Below are 20341 nucleotides of genomic sequence, written 5' to 3' on the forward strand. Positions count from 1 at the left end.
TAATTGCAAGTGTTTATCATCATAACATTACACTTAAATATAAATCAACAACCATGTCAGCAAATAATTAATTATTCCAAAATTAGTACTTAATTCTTCAAAAAGTGACAATCAGATTCTGCAATATTACCACTTGTAACTAGATACAATCCAAAGAACAGGAATATAACCCCTACAGTGCGTCACCTCAACCACATTCTACAGACTGATGAGAAAATATCCAATGTACTGGAAAAATATAAATTCATCAACAGTAAAAGACAACCTAAAAGCCCTTGAATATTGTGTAAATCTACATTTCACCAACGTAATTCATATATGGTCAATAAATGCTCTGATTCACGTTGTGGAACCTGCCAGCTGTATATTAAAGAAGGAAATACTGTTACACTCGGAAATAAAGAATTTACTATCAGTGCAGATATGACCTGTGCATCTAAAAACGTTATTTATTTTATAACTTGCGCTGGATGCGGACAATTATACATAGGAGAAACGGGGACCACACTACGCACTCTTATACATAGATAGACAACATATCAACCAACCCGAGTACGCAAAAAAAATTCAGTGAACATCTTGCTGTTTGTGCACAGGGACAATTCTCAGTTTATCCCTTTTATAAACTCAAAACAGAAAATCTTTTAGAAAGACGGGAAAAGGAAAAACATTTCATCAAGATTTTTTAACCGTCTTTAAATAGTTTAATATAGACTGTTTCATTACTTAATTATTTATTACGCTATGAATGAATCACGTTATTTTACTTAGACTCTATAATTGTTTCTTCTATAAGCATTGTGACGTCATTGCATTGTTGGTGACGTTATCATCAGGTAGCGTTATAACGTAACATGTTTGAATTGTTTTGGAATTTAAAACGTCTGAAGAAGTAATGAAAGCGCTTACGTTTTATTTATATTGTTGCCTTGTTTTATATATATAATATTAGAATAAATGATATAGAATACGCCAAACAATATACTATAACTTTTCTAAACTGCATGAAGGTGTAAAGATACAATAAACTAAGTTATCAATGTTATGGTTTATAATGTGATAAAATGCATTAACTTACGAAGGTGATGCTTCTTTTAATCAGTTTCATTTCTATTCTCTTAATCAATATCTGCATCTGCAATGTCAAGAAGCTGCATGTGAAAATTATATATATATATATATATATTTACATTTCCAAATATTTTTTCTTAATATTCTTTGCAAATTAGAATGCTGTTCATTTTCTCATGAACTACCATGGATGAGCATGAATATCTCAATTGTTACGTCATAATGCCGTACTTGACGTCAAAACTATAGTGCAAACTGTTTTGCTTTAAAAATGACAGTTGAATGGTGAAATTTGTGGTAACTCATCAGAAAAATAATGTAAATATAAGAAATGAATTTAATTTTTGAAGATTCATGAGGTACATGAACTACAACGCTTCACGCTGGCATATTTATCATGAAGCGCTAACGCGCTTCATGAAATATGCCGGCGTGAGGCGTCGCTGTTCATGTCCTCATGAATCTTCAAAAATTAAATTCATTTCTTAATATATATATATATATATATATATATATATATATATATATATATATATATATATATATATATATATATATATATATATATATATATATATATATATAGAACTCCAAAGTGCGATGGGACTCCAAAACCCGATGGTCACGCCAAAGTCCGATGGTCTGAGCCAAACCCCGATAATTAACACGCCAAAGACCGATGGTGCAGAAAAATGATTATTGTTTATGATGTCAAAGTACTTCTGCTCCAAATTGCGATGCCGCACCACGCCAAGGTAAAACGGTTTAAAATAAATCAAATGAATTTTAAGTATTTAAACGCCAAAGTAATATGGTTCACTAAAACACGAAAAGAATATGCTGTACCACTAGCCATAACTTCTTAAGTGGTTGCGATGCTAACCCTAATCTTTTGGATGGGTGCGAGGCTGACCCTTATCTCTTGGATGTGTGCTAGGATAACCCCAATCTCTCGGATAGGTGCGATGCTAACCCTAATTTTTTTCTGATGGGTGCGAGGCTGACCCTAATCTCTTGAATGTGTGCGAGGCTAACCCTAATCGGTCAAAACGTCTGTAACATATCTTGGATGGGAGAAAAACTAACCCTAATCTGTCAAACCTCTTTTGGGGTGCGAGATTAAAAGTATTCAATCGAATAGTGTACAAGGATTAACGCATTATGTCTTGGGTGGGTGATCAGTGTAATATTGTGCATAAGGACTAACCGTTATCAGCCAAGTGGTGTACATAGACTAATCCTAATAACTCAGGTGAGTGCAAACAATAAGTAAAATCAGTCAAATTGTATGCGATGACTCATCCTAAATTACTGGTTTTGAATTACGGACAATGGCGTCGAGGATTGACGTAGAAATATTGTGACGTCATAAAAGTTAATTGTTTCTCCGCACCAACGGATTTTGGCGTGTCAGACTATCGCACTTTAGTGCTCTATCATAGGAAACGAGCCATCGGACTTTGGCGTTTGTATCGACGTCAAACCATCGGGGTTTGGCGCAGACCATCGGACTTTGGCGAGACCATTGGACTTTGGAGTCCTACATATATACACACAATTATTACTAGTATCTTGCGAAAAAAAGAAGTTAGGTATTAAGTATTCTTCGTTATGATGATCTGGTTTGTAAATAGAACTATCATAAGGGCTCTCTTTTAACTACGGCTGTTGTCTCAAAAAGTCCGTAAACAAGGAGAACAATTTCGTTTCTCTTTGCTATATTAAATTATTTTCTTCTCAAAATAAAAAAAGCAACCTGATATATGGAGAATAACGAACAAGCTTAAAAGTCCATTTAATGATCATTTCAAATTTCAGCATATTAACCAATTTAGGAAAGCAGTGTTATAATAATTAAATCATGTAAGTGTACATCTTCCCACGCATGAAACGTAATTTGTTTATTTTAACGTCATGGTAAATTATCTTTTTCAAACACTGCCCTGTGTGCTTAACACGCGTCTCTAATATTATAAGCATGTCATTGTTGTTTTTTTCAACCACTCTTGAATAAGGGACTCATAAAATTGTACTTCTGTCCACAGTTGTTTTATAAGATTCAAATTTCAGTCGTCGAAAGATCGACTTACATTGTAGTACGCTGAGAATACAAAAACATTGACGTCGATCGTGACTGATAACGTTCGTCACTGTATAAATTTAACAACAGTACTCATTTCCTTATAGACCTAACATTTTAGGTGCATAAATAAAAGCTCCTTGAATCTCCTATGTCATTTATAAACAACTTTACTTTTAGTGTGTAATGCCACTGCTTTATCGTTTTCCGTCTCTGAAGTGGACAAACTACATTCAAAACAATTTTATTTCAGCGGACGCTTTTGACGGCGTCATTTCCAGCAACTCAATTCCAACGACACTTTAAAAATTACAACACAAATCTTCTGTCCCTTCATGTCAAAATTTAACATATCACTTAGATTTTGTTTTTAGTTTAACTTATATAATTTTGAGCTTTATGTTCTGCATATTATCAGAAAAAGAAATGCTACTGGAATACCTATAGATACATACGCAAATTATTCCTAATTTGATTACGTGCGCCGACAGACCATGTCGGCTTTCTTATAAATCGTAAAAGTATTATTACTATGAAATATACTTATTTATATTAAGGAATTCACTATTATTAGGAACAGTGGATATTTCATAGCTTTACAAAATTTGGTTAGTATCGGATGATTGTTTACAAAGTCATAAATATTATCTATGACGTTTTGGGGTCAACCCTTGTATGTTATGTCAAATTATGGGAAATAATTTCATACCAATAAAACCTATGAATTAGTCCGTTTACTTGACTAATACACAAGGCTCAGAAAGTGTAAAAATTGTCAACAGTAGAAGTTTACTCCTCTACCTTTTCCACCTCTTGTGTGTTCAGGGGTTTTAATTTTTAATTTTTGTTTGATGCATATTTTTTATAAGAGGTATGAAATAATTCATTGTGTGTTATATCCAGTATTACTCATAATCAATGTAAATTCAATGTATTCTCTCAACCACCCTGATGCAAATACTTCTTTTAAAATGTGCTAATTGATAAGTGCTTCATAACATAAACATAAAATAAGTCAAGAAAATACATACAATATTGGATAATTTTAAAAATGTATGTATGTGGATGAAATATATAGAGGATATTCAATATTTTGTAGATGAATATGGAATTTATTTCACGAGCGGGACAGGATTATTTGATATTTTCATGAGTGCGAAGCACGAGTGAAAATGTCAAAAAATCCTGCCTCACGAGTGAAATAAATTCCATATTCATCTACAAAACATTGAATTTTCTGTTTATTACATTTTTTTTTGATTTTCCCTTTGACTCTGTCTTTTCGTAACAGGGTGTCATAGGCTATGACGTCATAGTTGAGCGGTTGAGACATCATATGATAGCTATATAAGCAATTGCGAGATTGAAAAGCAGATTTTAACAACATATTTGGAGAAATTTTGCAGTTTTAGTCTCTATCAAGACGGTTTAGTTACTATCTCTATCTTACGACAAGCCAGAGATTTTTTTTTACCTACTTTGATATCCTTTCACACTGTGAGAGAATATCACTTTGGTATCCTTTCACACTGTGAGAGAATATCACTTTTATTCAATTAATAAATCACAGTATTTCACTGTTGAAAATGTAATAAATGGAGGTAACGAACAGTATTTAAGATCAAAAGTCCATTAAACAATACAAAATAGGAGCATAGCAAACACGGACCTCCAAAGCATCAGAGGTCGGATCAGGTGCAATGAAGGAATGAGCATTCCCTGCCGACCGGTCACACCCTCCGTGTGTTCTTTGTCATGATCGGGAAATAACGGAAATCCGTCGACAATGAAGGGTCATTTTATTACTTGTTTTAAATCTATTTATTCTCTGCTTAGTTTTGCCAATCAGTTGTCTACTTGTTTGTTTGACGTTCCGTTCGGGTATTTTGCACTCCTATTGAGACGCCATAACTTACCGGTGGACCGCTGCAAATTTTGGACCTTTACTCGGCACTTAGGGCCATTGAGCAGTGAGGACTCTTTTTCACAAGCACCCACTGCGATAAGAGACCTCTGTCTATACAGTCCTATCCAAAGGACCAGTATCCAGGCCCCACAGTTAAATTCATATCCCGCGACGTAAGGATCAACCCGTTACTCCTCCGCGACTCTGGAATTTTTGCTTATAAATTGATACATGTTCTAAAGTCTCTGATTTTAAACGCAAGAAACATCATTTTTCAAAAGTAGGTAGGCTACTGACAAATAATTTGATAGTACTTCTGTTGAAAGTAAGAAGAGTGATTTTTTTGTGCTGTCTATATTAAAATTTCTTCAATAAGGGCAGTTATGTTAGTTTAAGAGTTGTTGTTAAACGAGCTTTATAAATAAAAATTAATTTCATTCCAACGTGTATTGGTAACGATCCTCTAATAAAACTAATGTCCAAATAACTGTATTTCACTTCCATTCTCAATGACCGTGTAGTGTAAGACAGCGCCACGAGAATTCCGTCGGCATCGAAAGCAAGTTTTATGACTTACCTAGATAGCCAAGCGGTCTAGCGCGCTGTTCCTGTATTGCTAGAAGACAGATTCCGTAGGTCGAGAGTTTAACCCCGGGCTGGGGCGGAAGTGTGTATCCTTATAAAAAGTGAATTTCTTTATGCTCTCTCTCTCTCTCTATATATATATATCACATTTGAATATTTACCTCCAATTTCTTCTTTATGGTCACATCATTGTGTTTCTAGGCAAAACAAAGTAGAAAGAAGTGAAGCGTAGAGTTTAATAATATAAATACTTGAAAGAAGAGATAAATTTATTCTTAATTCCTAAAGTTTATAGAGTTAGTTCATTTCAATTTTGAATTCTATCACAGTTGCCTTTAATTGAGCTCGACCTCCTTAGTTGACTTTCTAAGATATTTATCAAGGCACCATTCCTGACTTATTCTAGAAATTCCTTTTATGTCAATAACCTATTTGAATGTTTGAATGACATTCAGTTTATTAGGAAAAGCAAATATTTGATAATGATTTATTAATTCATCCAAAACAACAAAGGAAATCTTGCTTTTTTATTACAATTTCTTATGTTTTTGTCGATTAAAAAATGACTTTTGAATTTTAAATGAATGCATTCTTTTTAGAATCTTACCTTTTTTATCTCGTTCCGCAGGTTTACAATATCCTAAAAAATAATGATTATGAAAGACGAGGAATACATATATCGCTCACAACAGCAAATTATTTTGTTATACCTTTAAAAATTGGTTCATATGTAAATCTATCATTAATAAAGTCTAACATTTCCAGTGTTTTACTAAGTGGTCATAAAAAAAATAATAAAAATCGATGTTTGACCAAAGAGTGAGATATTGGACCTGTCGATGATATTGGACCGCTTACGTCACATTGTGTGATCAGTTAAATCTTATTTGCATTCATTAGTGTTCGACATGACCGATTTGAACCGCAGTGCGGGTATCATGGAAGCCAGCACAAGATGCATGCATTTAAAAAAATAAGAATAACAAACATTTATTGACTGTGTTCTTTGGCAAAATGCGTTTTATCGACCTCTTAAAACAATCTGTTTGCCTTTTGCATAACGGCCTCGAGCAAACACTTTGTTTCTTGGGTCGAACAAAACGCATGTTGCCCTCGAACCCAATCAATAAATGTTTAGTATGACTGGATTTGGTTTTACCCTTTAAATAATTTATACATTTAAGACGGGGTTTGTACATTTGAAACTAGATTAAAAAAGATAAAAAACTTATTTAATCAATATATATATATATATATATATATATATATATATATATATATATATGTTCTTAAAAGGTCATCGTAACATACATGTAAGGAACCATCGTACAATTGAATTGTTTTTTGGTTAGAATATTCAGGTTGAAATATATACGTTGATATGGTAATAGTGAATTTTGTTTATATTGTTTCTTTAATATTTTTTTAAGTCAATTATATATAGAAAATAAAATGTATAATACAATAACAGATATGTTGAATATAACAATTCAACTGTGGAATCATAAAAATTGATATTATTTTAGAATTTTTTTTCATTCTTTGCGAAAAAGTAGCTTTAGAAATGAAAATAGTATAAAGGAAAAAATGCATTGATCCAATATCAAAAAAAAAAAAAAAAAAAAAAAAAAAAAAAAAAAAAAAAAAAAAGAATTTAATAAATTGTCAAAGAGCCTGTTTTTTTTTATTTCTATAATGTCCCCAAATCTTCGATAAATTTTATCGAAAGATTTTTCAATATTGTTGTTAAACGAAATAACAACGAGTTTTAACATGAAAATAGATAATAGAAAATAGATATCGAGGATATTTTTGAAATTGTTCTAAAACATAAATCTACTATTTATTATTTTTTCAGCTATTATAAATTTACTGCATAACTCTTTTATCCATCAAAAAGGGTAAGTTTCCTTTCTAAGGAAGAAAATCTTCAAAATCGTATGTCAGTTTTAAATATTTTTAATATTCCCAACAATCGAAATGAATTTGAGTTCAATTCCTTCCCCTTCATAAAAATCCGTACAAATAAAGACACATAGCGCGTTCTAGTAAATATTGTAAAAAGTCTCTTTCTTTACTTCTCACTAAAAAATTAAAGCAGTAAACGAGAAACTTCAGAAGTACTGTACAACAATATATTCAAGACGTGGTGTAGAAAAATTGAAATTACGAAATTTTACAAAAATCAATAATGTCAAAACGTACGATTTTCAAAACTTTATATAGCCGTTTCCCACCAAAAATTAAAGTAAATTAAGTTTTTTTTAACATCATTACAGTCGTTTTTCAATAAAAATGGAACACAATGATTTACCTTGTTATTGATCATTTAGAACTTTATTTTGTTAAAAAAAATTCTTATTGTAAACACAAGGCTATGAAGTTGATATTAAAAAGACGCTTGACTTCTTATGTCGATTCAATATATTCCAGTGAGCTTAGACCCCATCGGAATTCCTAGCAGTTTATTGGCAGATATGGTCTCCGAAAATTACATAAATGTTGTTAAATCTCTGGCAACCTTTTAATATCAACTTCAGAGTACATGTACTTGTGTGAAGAATCAGAGTGATTTCTGTAAAGAAATTTTGTAGTTGACCCGTCCGTCAAAAGATGTGAAAATTTCCGCTTTCTATTTTTATCGAGGAACTATTTGTTTATGATTTCAAAAAAATACCGTAAGGAATGACCGTATGGCTTGTAGAAAAATCGTACGTTTTGATGTTAATGCTTTTAAAAAAAAATGGCGAGTTTTAAGTTTTTGAAATTTCTGTCAAACACTTAGATAACGGACAGTGGTTATTATATGCTCAAAAATCAATTTAAACACTTTAAGTCGGGAGCGGGGCAAAATATCAGAGGCTACATCAGGTGCTATGGAAAGTAGGAATCCCTGAATCACACTCCGTACCCTCCACTATAGTATATATATATATATATATATATATATATATATATATATATATATATATATATATATATATATATATATATATATATATATATATATATATCTATCTATCTATCTATCTATCTATATCTATCTATCTATCTATCTATCTATCTATCTATCTATCTATATATATATATATATATATATATATATATATATATATATATATATATATATATATATATATATATATATATATATATATATATACGAGGGCTGTCCAAAAAGTGCGAGGACAAATGCTTAATTTTCTGAATAAAGCCCGCAATGACAAACGTGTAGAATAATATCTTAATATAGACCATGATTTAGTAAATATATAAAAAATTGAAACAATGCACATTATACATACGCAGCTCTGTTAAGGCTGCATAAAGGAGGCGGGGCCTAATTTATACGGGAAAAGTTTACTGTGACATCACACAAATATAGCAATTCCTCACAATAACAGGAAATGAAATAATTTGCGAATCTAAACTGCATAAGAGTAATGAACTACATCAAAACTTACCACTGCATTCATTTTTGTTGCTAGTTAAATCCCACACAAAAAGATATAAACAAGTCACTGATCGCAATGTACTTGTCGACATGACGTCATGATGGTAAAGTTTGACGCATTTTATGTGCAGTGAGAGGCGGATCAAGTAATTTTTTCACAGTGAAAAATGCATTTTATTACATTGTATTAAACAGAATATTATTTGAAAATCTTAGGTAGACCATTAATACAAATCTGAAACGTTTGTTTAGTGTCATTATTTAAAAACTATCGAGAGAATGTATTGAATTAAATCTACCGTGTTTTTGTCTACAGGGTTTGCATGTTTCACGCCGAGGTGCCTCATTAAATCGCATTTTCGCAAGGGCATACACTTAATAAATCTTGACCATCTTTTGAATACACATAATAGACATATTCCTTAACTTGAAAAGTGCTGCTGCTTTCCTGAAATCGATAGCATAATTTAATAAATACATAAAATACTTGGTAAAGGTCACACATATTTCGACATTAGCAAAATGACTTGAAAACTAAAAAAATGCGAATTCTATTTAAAGCAGCAGCACTTTCCATAAACTACGAGTTATGTAGAAACAATCTTTTACTTTAATTTTTAATTTTGACTAGGGTATGCCCTTGCGATATTGAAATTTGTGACCTACATACAATACACATTACATGTGTTTAACTCGTGACTATCAAATAACGTGACCAAACCAAATTCAGTACAGAGCGGGGTATACAATGTTATTTCAAAGAATGTTAAAGTCATAAGATAATACAGTACCTTTACAAAATTAAAATTCATTTTAAAAAGGTATGTATTTATGCACGTTTATATTCTGTTGATTTCTTCGAAGTACGCCTTAACGGTGCTGCGTAGTCTAACCTGAAAAAAAACTTGACAAGCAAAAGAAAAAAAGGAAAAGGAAAATTGAAAATTGTCCGCCCAAACCCGAAAATCCTATTTCGTTGGGGGGGGGGGGGGGGGTATGACCTAACTTCTTCCATTACCTTTTTTTTCAAACGCTACCACTTACCTTTCTTAGATTAGACTGCAATGTGCCTAGCTGTTGAAAGTGGGGGGGGGGGGGCTAAACCTACGACCCAGTGTTCAATGCCTAAATTATGTCTACCTTTGCAAAAAAAGTGGGAGGGGGACTAAGCCCCACTAGCCCCCCCCCCCCCCCCCCGTCCCCGGTACCAACGCCTATGAAAATTAACACACTTGTATTTATATTTTTACCAAGTACCCGTGTACTCGATCGGAAAAACATCCGAGTAACCGATTATGAAAAGTTGACCGATTTGACATCCCTAATATATATATATATATATATATATATATATATATATATATATATATATATATATATATATATATATATATATATATATATATATATATATATGTTTGAATTGTTTTGTAATGTAAAACGTCTGAAGAAGTAATGAAAGTGCTTACGTTTTACTAACATTGTTGCCTTGTTTTTATTTCTCTCTCTCTCTCTCTCTCTATATATATAATATGATAAAATAAATTCCATATATATATATATATATATATATATATATATATATATATATATATATATATATATATATATATATATATATATATATATATATATATTTATATAATTCTTATTGCTATGCGCAGCTGTGCCTTATCTATGAATTATAAAATAACAAACTCACAAACTTACATTTTTATCCCTCACTGGTTTAACTAGATTGATGTATGAAGTATAAAAAACTTATTGCACATATTTTTTATGAAGATTTCATATCAAAATAATGTTTCCTTAAATAAGGGAACGGTCTTCTTTGAGTAACATGAAAAAGTTGTAGACAACGAACAGTGATCAATCTCAAAATAATCTACAAACAGTGCAATTATTTGAACAGGGTATAAAACACAGACCAACAGAAATTCCAGAGGCGGGACTCGGCGCCAAAGAGTAGTGCGCAAACCCGGTGACCGGCGCCTCCTGCACCGGGCGCCAATATCTGAATCGTCCCATGTTTTATAGGACCTACCTTTTCAACTTTTTCCAGACACTAAAAAATAGAAAAGAATGAATATAAACTTTTTTGGTGAATTTGAAAAATATTAATCAAATAACGAAAAAAATATGAATTTCATTTCATTTTAAACGGTACAAAAATGCAAAAATTTTGTTGAATAAAGGTCACATTTTTCCTTGTGAAAAAATATCAGTAGTGAGGCAAAGCTCACGAATGTCTTTCCCTCCAAGAAGAGTGCTCCAAAAATACTCTCTAGAATTTTATACGATAAAATATTATATAAATAAATCATTTTTACAGACTATTAACATTTATAGTTCCTTCAAATTGTTGATAAATCTATTTTCACAAAGTTTTTCTTTTCTATGATTTATTAACCGCTCATGATCAACTTTGACATTCCAGCTTTCGACATTGCGCAACAAAAGAGAGAGAAAAAATTTAAGAAAAAATAATGTAACAGAAAATTTAATGTTTCGTAGTTGAATATGTAGTTGATTTAATTCATGAGAAAGAATTATTAAAGTAATGGGGAAAAATCTATCCTCTTTAAAATGATAGTGAAGATAACCTGATCGATCTCGAAAATCTATCAACATTACAAATATGTTAAAAAAGTCATAAACCACGGATTTTTGGAAAATTCCAGAGATGGGATCATTTGCCTAGATAAGAGAAGATACAACTCTCTGTAGACAAGGCACACTCGCTGTGAGCCCAAAGTGTTGATCTGGAAGACGGAATTATCTGTAGTCAGATTTAGTATAGAAAACAATTGCCTTACAATTTATATGAATCATCTCTGTCAGCATATAACCAATTGAAAGATTGTGATCAGGAATTGCAAACAAGTCATTGTATCAACCATACAACTTTGAAAGTGCTGACTTAAACGTGGCTGTTGAAAGCCATAATAAACTTATTCGTGAAGCACTTATTCTATTTTATGACTCTGTTTACGTCAGGTAATTCTTGCCTTTTCCTAAAAAAAACTGCATTTAATTCGAAAAGCTTGCATAAAACTTTAAAGATTGTCGATGTGCATCACTTTATTGTGAACTTACTGAATTTAGTTCCAAAAAGAATAATCTTGAATCTTAATACATTCATTTCATTTTTGTGATCGGATTCGACCGAACACTATTGATTCCATATGAAGCATCTGGCAGATCTATCCATCTGCGCATACATTATGCCCCTCACTGGTTGGTTTACTGTGCACAGAGCTTCGTATAAATCTTTCAAAACATGTTAACGAGCATTATTTTGATGTATTTACTTTCAGATGCAAACGTTCATACAGCTACATGGTGAATAAACTTACTTACCTTTTCTTTCCATGCGAAAAAAAAAAAAAATCATTCGGAAGTACACTTCCCTTTAGGGTGAAATTTATTCGTTCGTTGGTATTTTGGAAAGGAAAAAAGCAAGCTAATTCAGAGAATTTGTGTCCCCCGCTTAGGTAAAAAAGAAGAGCATGCGCAGGTCGGGGGGGGGGGGGTCCACACTGTCCCCTGTATTTGTAGAATTATTAAATGTATACATGTATATTGAAGCAAATTTAAAAAAAGCCAATATGGATATAAAGATTTGATTGCTTATTCTTTAATATGTGTATAGAAGATTCTTTTTAATATACTATATACAGAATATTTTTTTCACACTGTAATAATGATTTAATGAGTTTGTACACGCCAGACATCATAACTTTTTCATTTCACATGTTGTATCATTTAGTAAATCAAACAAAAAAAAAATAAAAAAAACAAACAAAAAAAAAAAAAAAAACAACAAAAAAAAAAAAAAAAAAAAAAAAAAAAAAATAAAAAAAATACAAAATGAGAATCGTCCGGGGATTGAACCCAGGCCTCTTGCTTGCTAAGCGAGCATTTACATACCACTAGACCACGGAGGCACTTGAATATACAGCAAATTAAATGCAAACATTGAGTCACATAAAATGTTTATATTTACGTTTGATATTGTCAAAATTTTACACAATAAATGTTGTCTAATTTAGCCTTTACTTAACAGTTCTAATAGACGTAATTAGAATATAAAGTCCGCCGACAACCTGCATTATACGTATGTAATAACTCTCGACATGCCCCTGTGCTAAGAATAGTGCCAAGCGACTTTTAATACAATAAATAATAAAAAAAAAAAAAAAAACGGGGCGGGACACTTTGAGAGGGGCAAGAGAGCCCTAGGGAGCTATGGTATAAAATTTCATTGCAAAAGCTCAAAAGTTTCTTGAGATATCTCCCGGAAACGAAAGTGTTACACACAGACGGAATTTATGAATTTACGACCTTGAACTTTGACCGTTTGACCTCCAAAATCAATAGAGGTCTTCTTTAGGCCGTAGGGAGTTGCTATGCAAAATTTCATTGCAAAGCTCAAAGGGTTCTCGAGATATCGCGCGGAAACAAAAGTGTTATAGACAGACAAAAATACAGACGGACGGACGGACAGACAGACTCTAATTAATATCCCCCACTTTCAGTGAAAGCGGGGGACAAAAAAGATTTAAAATAGTGCAACTCTTATTTTGTCTGTTTATAGCATTGTGCACGTGGACTTTCAGCAATCAGCATATTATCGTTCATAAAGAAGTTTCAAATCTCACCAATTTCCGTTAAGATGTATTTTGAATTTTACCATAATGAAGTAATGACGATTTTTAAATAAAATTGTGCTAAAAACATCAAATAGCCATAACATACAATAAAATCCCATTGCTTCCATCTAAGTACGATGACGCTATCTCTAAGTATAGAATATATCGATTGATTTGCACACGGCTCATCATTCCTTTGGCGTTAAGCGGAAAGCATTGATTCACAAATACTAAGTAATGTTCAAGGTCGTTTATAAGGTTGGTTACCCCCCCCCCCCCCCCCCCCCCGGACACTTTTTTTATTGTTTTATAGTTTGGTCTCGGTTTAGGAAAAAAATGTAAAATTATATATTATATTATATTATATTATATTATATTATATTATATTATATTATATTATATTATATTATATTATATTATATTTATATGATCTTAAAAATATCAAATTAGATCAATCAAAATAAAAAGAAATTTCTACAAAATTATTTCAAGGAATTCCATAATTCTACTTTTATGATCCCATGCCGATCGTTCCTTTAAAAGAAGTTACTGTTATTTTTTTTCTTTATCTTTTCTTAAAGGTGAAATGTATATCACAAACAATACATAGACCTTAATCATTTTTTTGCACCACTTTATAGTGAAGAAAACGTCTGAATCTTTTAGGAATCGTTTTGCTTTAATCCTTTGAAAATCAAAATCTCCTAAATCACCCTTGCTTTTTTAGAACAGAAAAATAAAAATACATCTTTAAATGTTGTTTAAAAAGATCGTTATATTGTGTGATTTTTTAAAAAAAAAATTTTGCATGGACAAAATTGGTCACTGTCTATTTGCTTTTTAGATTAAAATGAAGTTTGATGAGAACATTTGACAGTTTTAATACATGTCGTATTTCCTTTTGGTAAACAACTTGTGTATATAATTTACTGTTGGAATTCTGATGGGCACTCATTGTGTTCCTTTATAAGCAAACCTGTTTTTATATTCCTATGAAGAAGAATTTATTCAAAAACTACAAAATCAAAATAGGAAAACACTTGCTGTGGCCTTCAATTTGATATACAGATATATCGACGATGTTTTATTAATTAACAAATTATTTTCATTCATATGTCGACTCGATATCACAGTGATTTTGAAATAAAAGACACCACAGAGTCTGCCACATCTGTTTCATATTTTACAGACTATAGACGATAGAAGCCTAAATTGTTTGACAAACGTGATGACTTCAGCTTTTCCATCGCCAACGTTCCTTATTAGTCCCCTACCGGTGAAACCAGAGGGGACTATAGGTTTCCTCTGAGTCTGTCCGTCCGTCTGTCCGTCCGTCTGTCCGTCCGTCTGTCTGTCTGTCTGTCTGTCTGTCCCTCTGTCTGTCTGTCAGTCTGTCCCACTTGGTTTTCCGCACTTTTTTTCTAAACGCTTGCAGATATTGAGCTGATTTTTGGTATGTTAGTGTATCTTGATGAGTTACAGAAAAACTTTGCATTTCGTTCCGCTTCATTGATTTTTGACGGAATTACGGCCTTTTCAATTTTTTCGGGTTTTCCTCAATTTTCTTCTAAAAGCTTGTAGATATTGAGCTGATTTTTGGTATGTGGCTTTACCTTGATTAGTTACAGATCAAGTTTGCATTTCGTCCCGCTTCATTAATTTTTGACGGAATTATGACATTTTCAATTCTTAACGGGAACGGAACCAGATTACACTTGCCGGTAGGGGACTAGTATTGCTAATGCAATACTCTCAGAATGCTTGTTTATGTAGTAATATTCCACTACCCTCTGCTTATGGAGATTATGTCTCCCAACTTATTCGCTGCTCAAGAGCATGCTACATGTACACACTAATAAATTGATTTTACAGGGATTTTAACATCCTTTTTATTAAGTCGGCATTTCGTAAATTCTATGGTCGTTATAATGGCCTTGTTAGCAAATATAACCTATCATTGTATTGTATTTTTGCTGACTTGTTTCAAATCAATTGTTAGATCTTTGTTTTTATACTTAATTTGACTACGGAAGTTCCGTCTATCTGATCAATACATAGGCCTGACAGTGGGTGTGACCGCTCAACAGGAGATGCTTACTTCTCTTAGGCATCTGATCCCATCTCTGGAATTTCCAGGGGTCCGTGTTTTATGCCCTCTTCGGAGTTTTATGTGTTCATGTATTTTTTGAGATCGATCACAATTCCTTATCTTCACCTTTTATATACAGGCACGTACCATGGTCTGGAGAGGGGGAAAGAGACTGAGAAATGCAAACGAAAAAACGTAAAAGCTATTTCACTAACAGTTTCGATAGAAAAGGTTTAGGTTAACACATAAACATTGTTTTCGCAAGGGGCGGAAAATATTTGACAAGCTAAAAACATTCTTAAATAAAATTTTTACAAGACACCCTCCTCCTCCAAATGTGGTTAAATTTTAACTGTGGCGTTACAGTAAAAAAGTAATCAGTGGGGGATTTTGACCAAACAGCGTATTTGAGTGGGAGTGGTTGATAATTAAAGAGAAATAACGATACTTAGCCCAAAATCAACTCTGAAGACCTGACTACATAAACAGTATTGTCAGAATATTATACTGCACTGTGCCAATTTCAGATGATTTCATAGAGTAGGAACTTGTTTCGTTTGGTATGATAACTACCCTTTTGTCCATGAACCTTTCAAGGACATAGCTTGTCCAGAATTTGAAATTCATTTCAGTTGATGATGATAAAATGATGTCGATTAATATATTTTGTTTGAAAATATATCTCTTACTTTGTATTTGTATTTGCAAGTTTATGATTTTCCATGGACAATTTTTCTCTCTCGATATTTTATAATACGAAGATTCAGCTTAATATATTTAAAGTAAATTTGGTAAAAAGAAATATTGATCAAACTTTAAATAATTTCAAAAATATCTAGTAAAATAAATTTATACGAATATTAAAGTTGTTGTTTTCTTTGTGAAAATATTACAATGATGTTAACTTTTTTGCGTTATCCTGTCATTGCTGCATTGATTTCATTTGATTTTAAATTAGAATTAAATAGGAGTTTAAAAAAATAAAATATTTAGAAGATATTGTTCTTTAAGAAACCACCAAAACGCAATTTTCGGGTTGTTCCTGAAGGCCCCTTTTCGTTTGACGCAATTTTAAAAAAAGTGTATCCCTACTTCGTTAAAAAGCGCAAATGAAAGAGCCGCTTTTTATCAAAAACTTAAGAAACGGTTATACATTTTTAACCTTTATTTCAGTAAACAGAATATGACCAACGTTTTAAAGTGGAATAGAAACAACTAATTTTAAGAACAAATCCATCATTAACATTTCATCTGTGTTGAACTTAACCAGTAATGGACTATTTCCAGAAAGTAAATTTAGCCTCCTTTAAATATCTTTTCTTTTCTTAAAGGTGAAATGCAAATTACAAAAAATTGCATTGATTTCGTATACAAAGTAAAAAACCTAATAATTGTTAATTTGACCATTCTACCCTAAATTTACTAAAATAAGAAAATTTCACAGGAAACGTTTTCCCCCCAACCCTTTTTTAAACAATTATTCTGAAAAAAAACCCTGATTACCTAGGACCGAAAACATTTAAATTTAAATTGCAAAAAAGAACATAATAAACTTGCCTTTTCTTGCATAAAAGATATTGGTTTGTGTACTTGCACTTTAGATTAATTCGACATTTGGATACATCAACGACAAGTTATTAACTAACAATAGTTATTTTCATTCATGTGTCTAGACGGTATATCCAAATGAGCTTGAAATAAAAGATAACACAGAGTCTGACACATCTATTTCATATATGGATATTTTACTAGAAAAAGACGTTAATGGTAGTCTATCAAGAAAGCTTTTTGATAAATGTGATGACTTTAACTTTTCAATCGTCAACTGCGGCAATATACCATTAACACCTGCATACGTGGTGTATATCTCTAAGTTGATTTGATACGCAAGAGCATGTTCTACGTATGAACAATTTCTAAAACGAGGCAAGTTATTGACAAACAAGTTGATGAAACAAGAATATCAATAGTCTCGTTTAGAGTCTTCTTCCGTAAGTTCTATGGTCGATACAATGACCTGGTCAGCAAATGCAATCTATTATTAAGTCACATACTGGCTGTCGTTTTTCATACTCATTGTTAGGCCATTATTTACACACTGAATCGTCGACGAATTTTTCCGTTAATTCCCGATCATGACAAGGAGCACACGGCGAGTTTGACCGGTGGGCAAAATATGCTCATATCTCCATGGTATCTGATCACACCTTTGATGTAGCAGAGCTTGTTTGCTCTGCTCCTGATTTGTATTGTTTGAATAACATGAATTTTGAGCTTGAATACTGTTCGTTACCTCCATATATTTCAATATATTTTGAAAAGTAGCCTCCATTACATGCATTTAATTTTGAAGTTGCACTGAACAGTTTTGTTTATAATTTCCGATCCCGAATTCTCGTTACCAGTAGTGTTCCTTTCATAATAATTTCAGAAAGAAGAATGCCACAAGACAGGAAACTCTATTGGTGAAATTCATAATCACTGATGCTTTTAGCAGAATTTCACAATTGTTATACTACTGGGTTCCCATACTTACTAAAAAAGCGCATATGAAAAAAGGTGTTTTATCAATAATAATTGAATAATTATACATTTTAAACACTATTTTAAGTGAGATTTATCTGACAAACGTTTCATAGTGGAATATCAACATGATAAAATAACGAACAATGATCCATTTCGAAAAAAATCTTTAAGCGAAACAAATCTTTGAAGAGGGCATAAATACGAATCACTGGAAATTCTAGAGTTAGGATCAGTGTCTGATTTTGAGCACGAATCCATAATTAATCATTAATCTGTGAACAAAAGTCATTGACTATTTCCTTCAGGTAACATTTGCCTCCTTTCAATTTTTTTTTTCAACTGGAGAAAATGTTTTCTCTTTTCTTAAGAGGCTAATGGCTTCCCCATACAATATGCAATGATTTTCATTAGTAGTGTAAATAAAACTTACGGATTGTTCAATTGCACCAATTTATTTTCAGTGAATTTACTACACTTAATTCTGAAATAATTACAACTTTCATAATAAAAAAAAATATATGAAATACTGGTAAAAAGAAATGTATGGAAAAAGTACCCTATTTTTTCATGGAAAATTTAGTGGTTCGTGTGTAGTTGATTTGAAGATTTACAAAGAGTTTACAGAAGTCATTTGTTTGACAATTTTACGTTTCGTATTTTCCTTTCCTTAGACAAAAAGGTATTTGTTTGGAATTATATATACAAGTGAATCATAGGTCAGTTCATCAAATCAATATAAAAATTTGAGACATCTTTTTGAGTATATTCAGAATTATATTTTACAGACACTTACCCGTTTTTCATCTTTCTTTCTCTAAAAATAAAATAATAAAATGCAAAGATTTCAATCATGAAACTAATGACAAAATTTAACATTTCTTACAAACGTTTCTTAGGCAATTAGACATAACGTTTTGAAGTAGCACTGATCAATATTTTCTGGTACTCAATGTCTTGATATCAATACGATATTAATAATCAAATCCAAATCAAACATTTCAAACATCTTCTTGAGTTTATTCAGATTTTCATTTTACAGACACTTACCCTTTTTTTCATGTTCGTTTATCCAAAAAATATAAATAAATTCATAAATAAAAAAAAAAAAATAAAATGCAAGAAGTTCAAACATCATGAAATTAATGACAAGTGGGATTAAAAAAATAACATTTCTTCCAACGTTTCCTAGGCAATTAGGCAGTACATTTTGAAATAGCTCTGAACAATATTTTCTGGAACCCAATGTCTTGATATCAATAGTGTTCATTTCATAATTATATCAGAAAGAAAAACATTATGAGACAGGAATATGTTTTGGTGAAATTCACAGTCACTGGTATTTATAGCAGAATTGTAATAATATAGGATGTACTTTAGTAATAATATAGGATACACAAACTTTCGTGAAAAAGCGCAAATAAAGAAGAGAGTTTTTAATCATCAACATTATAAACATATATATTCATTTTGAATATTAATTTTAGTAAAAGGAATCTGACATTCAGTGAAATAAAAACTGTTGTTGAGCAAAATTCCATTATGAATATTAAATTTGTGTTGAACTTAACTAGTTATTGACTATTTCCATCAAGCAACGTTAGCCTCCTTTCAATTTATTTTTCTTTTCAAAATGGGAAAATTCACACTGTTGATTGCATATCACAAACAATTTACATTGATTTTGAATAGCATGTATTAAACCTTAAAGATTGTAAATTTATACTTCTTTATCGTGAATTCGCTATTTGACAAAAAGTCAAAAAAGTCTAAATCTCTTAGGAATCGTTTTGCTTTAATCTCTTTTCAAGCAACAATTCTTAAACAATGCTTGCTTGCTTAGTACAGAAAAAATTAAATTTATGTTCCTTTGTTATTTTTATAAGCACGAATCCAAGGCGACTGAACTAGGTTTTTTGATGGAGTAAAAGAAAAATAACAACAGCATTGAAAGTAAAAAAAAAGTCATTTATTCAAGTAA

At 31.5% G+C, this 20341-nt stretch overlaps 1 protein-coding gene across 1 annotated transcript in view; it reads right to left on the reverse strand.

Moving 5' to 3' along the window:
* Nucleotides 1–15448, reverse strand: part of LOC133195481 (actin-related protein 8-like) — a 239032-nt gene extending 223584 nt beyond the window's left edge. Inside the window, exon 1 of the mRNA XM_061331334.1 lies at nucleotides 15443–15448. The gene's annotated coding sequence lies outside the window, so the exon portion shown is untranslated. The remainder of the gene's footprint in view (nucleotides 1–15442) is intronic.
* Nucleotides 15449–20341: the final 4893 nt, after the last annotated feature.

Source organism: Saccostrea echinata, unplaced genomic scaffold (genome assembly GCF_033153115.1).
Source record: "Saccostrea echinata isolate AGI-Se365-2 ecotype Australia unplaced genomic scaffold, CSIRO_AGI_Sech_v1 ptg000029l, whole genome shotgun sequence".
Taxonomy (NCBI): Eukaryota; Metazoa; Mollusca; class Bivalvia; order Ostreida; family Ostreidae; genus Saccostrea; species Saccostrea echinata.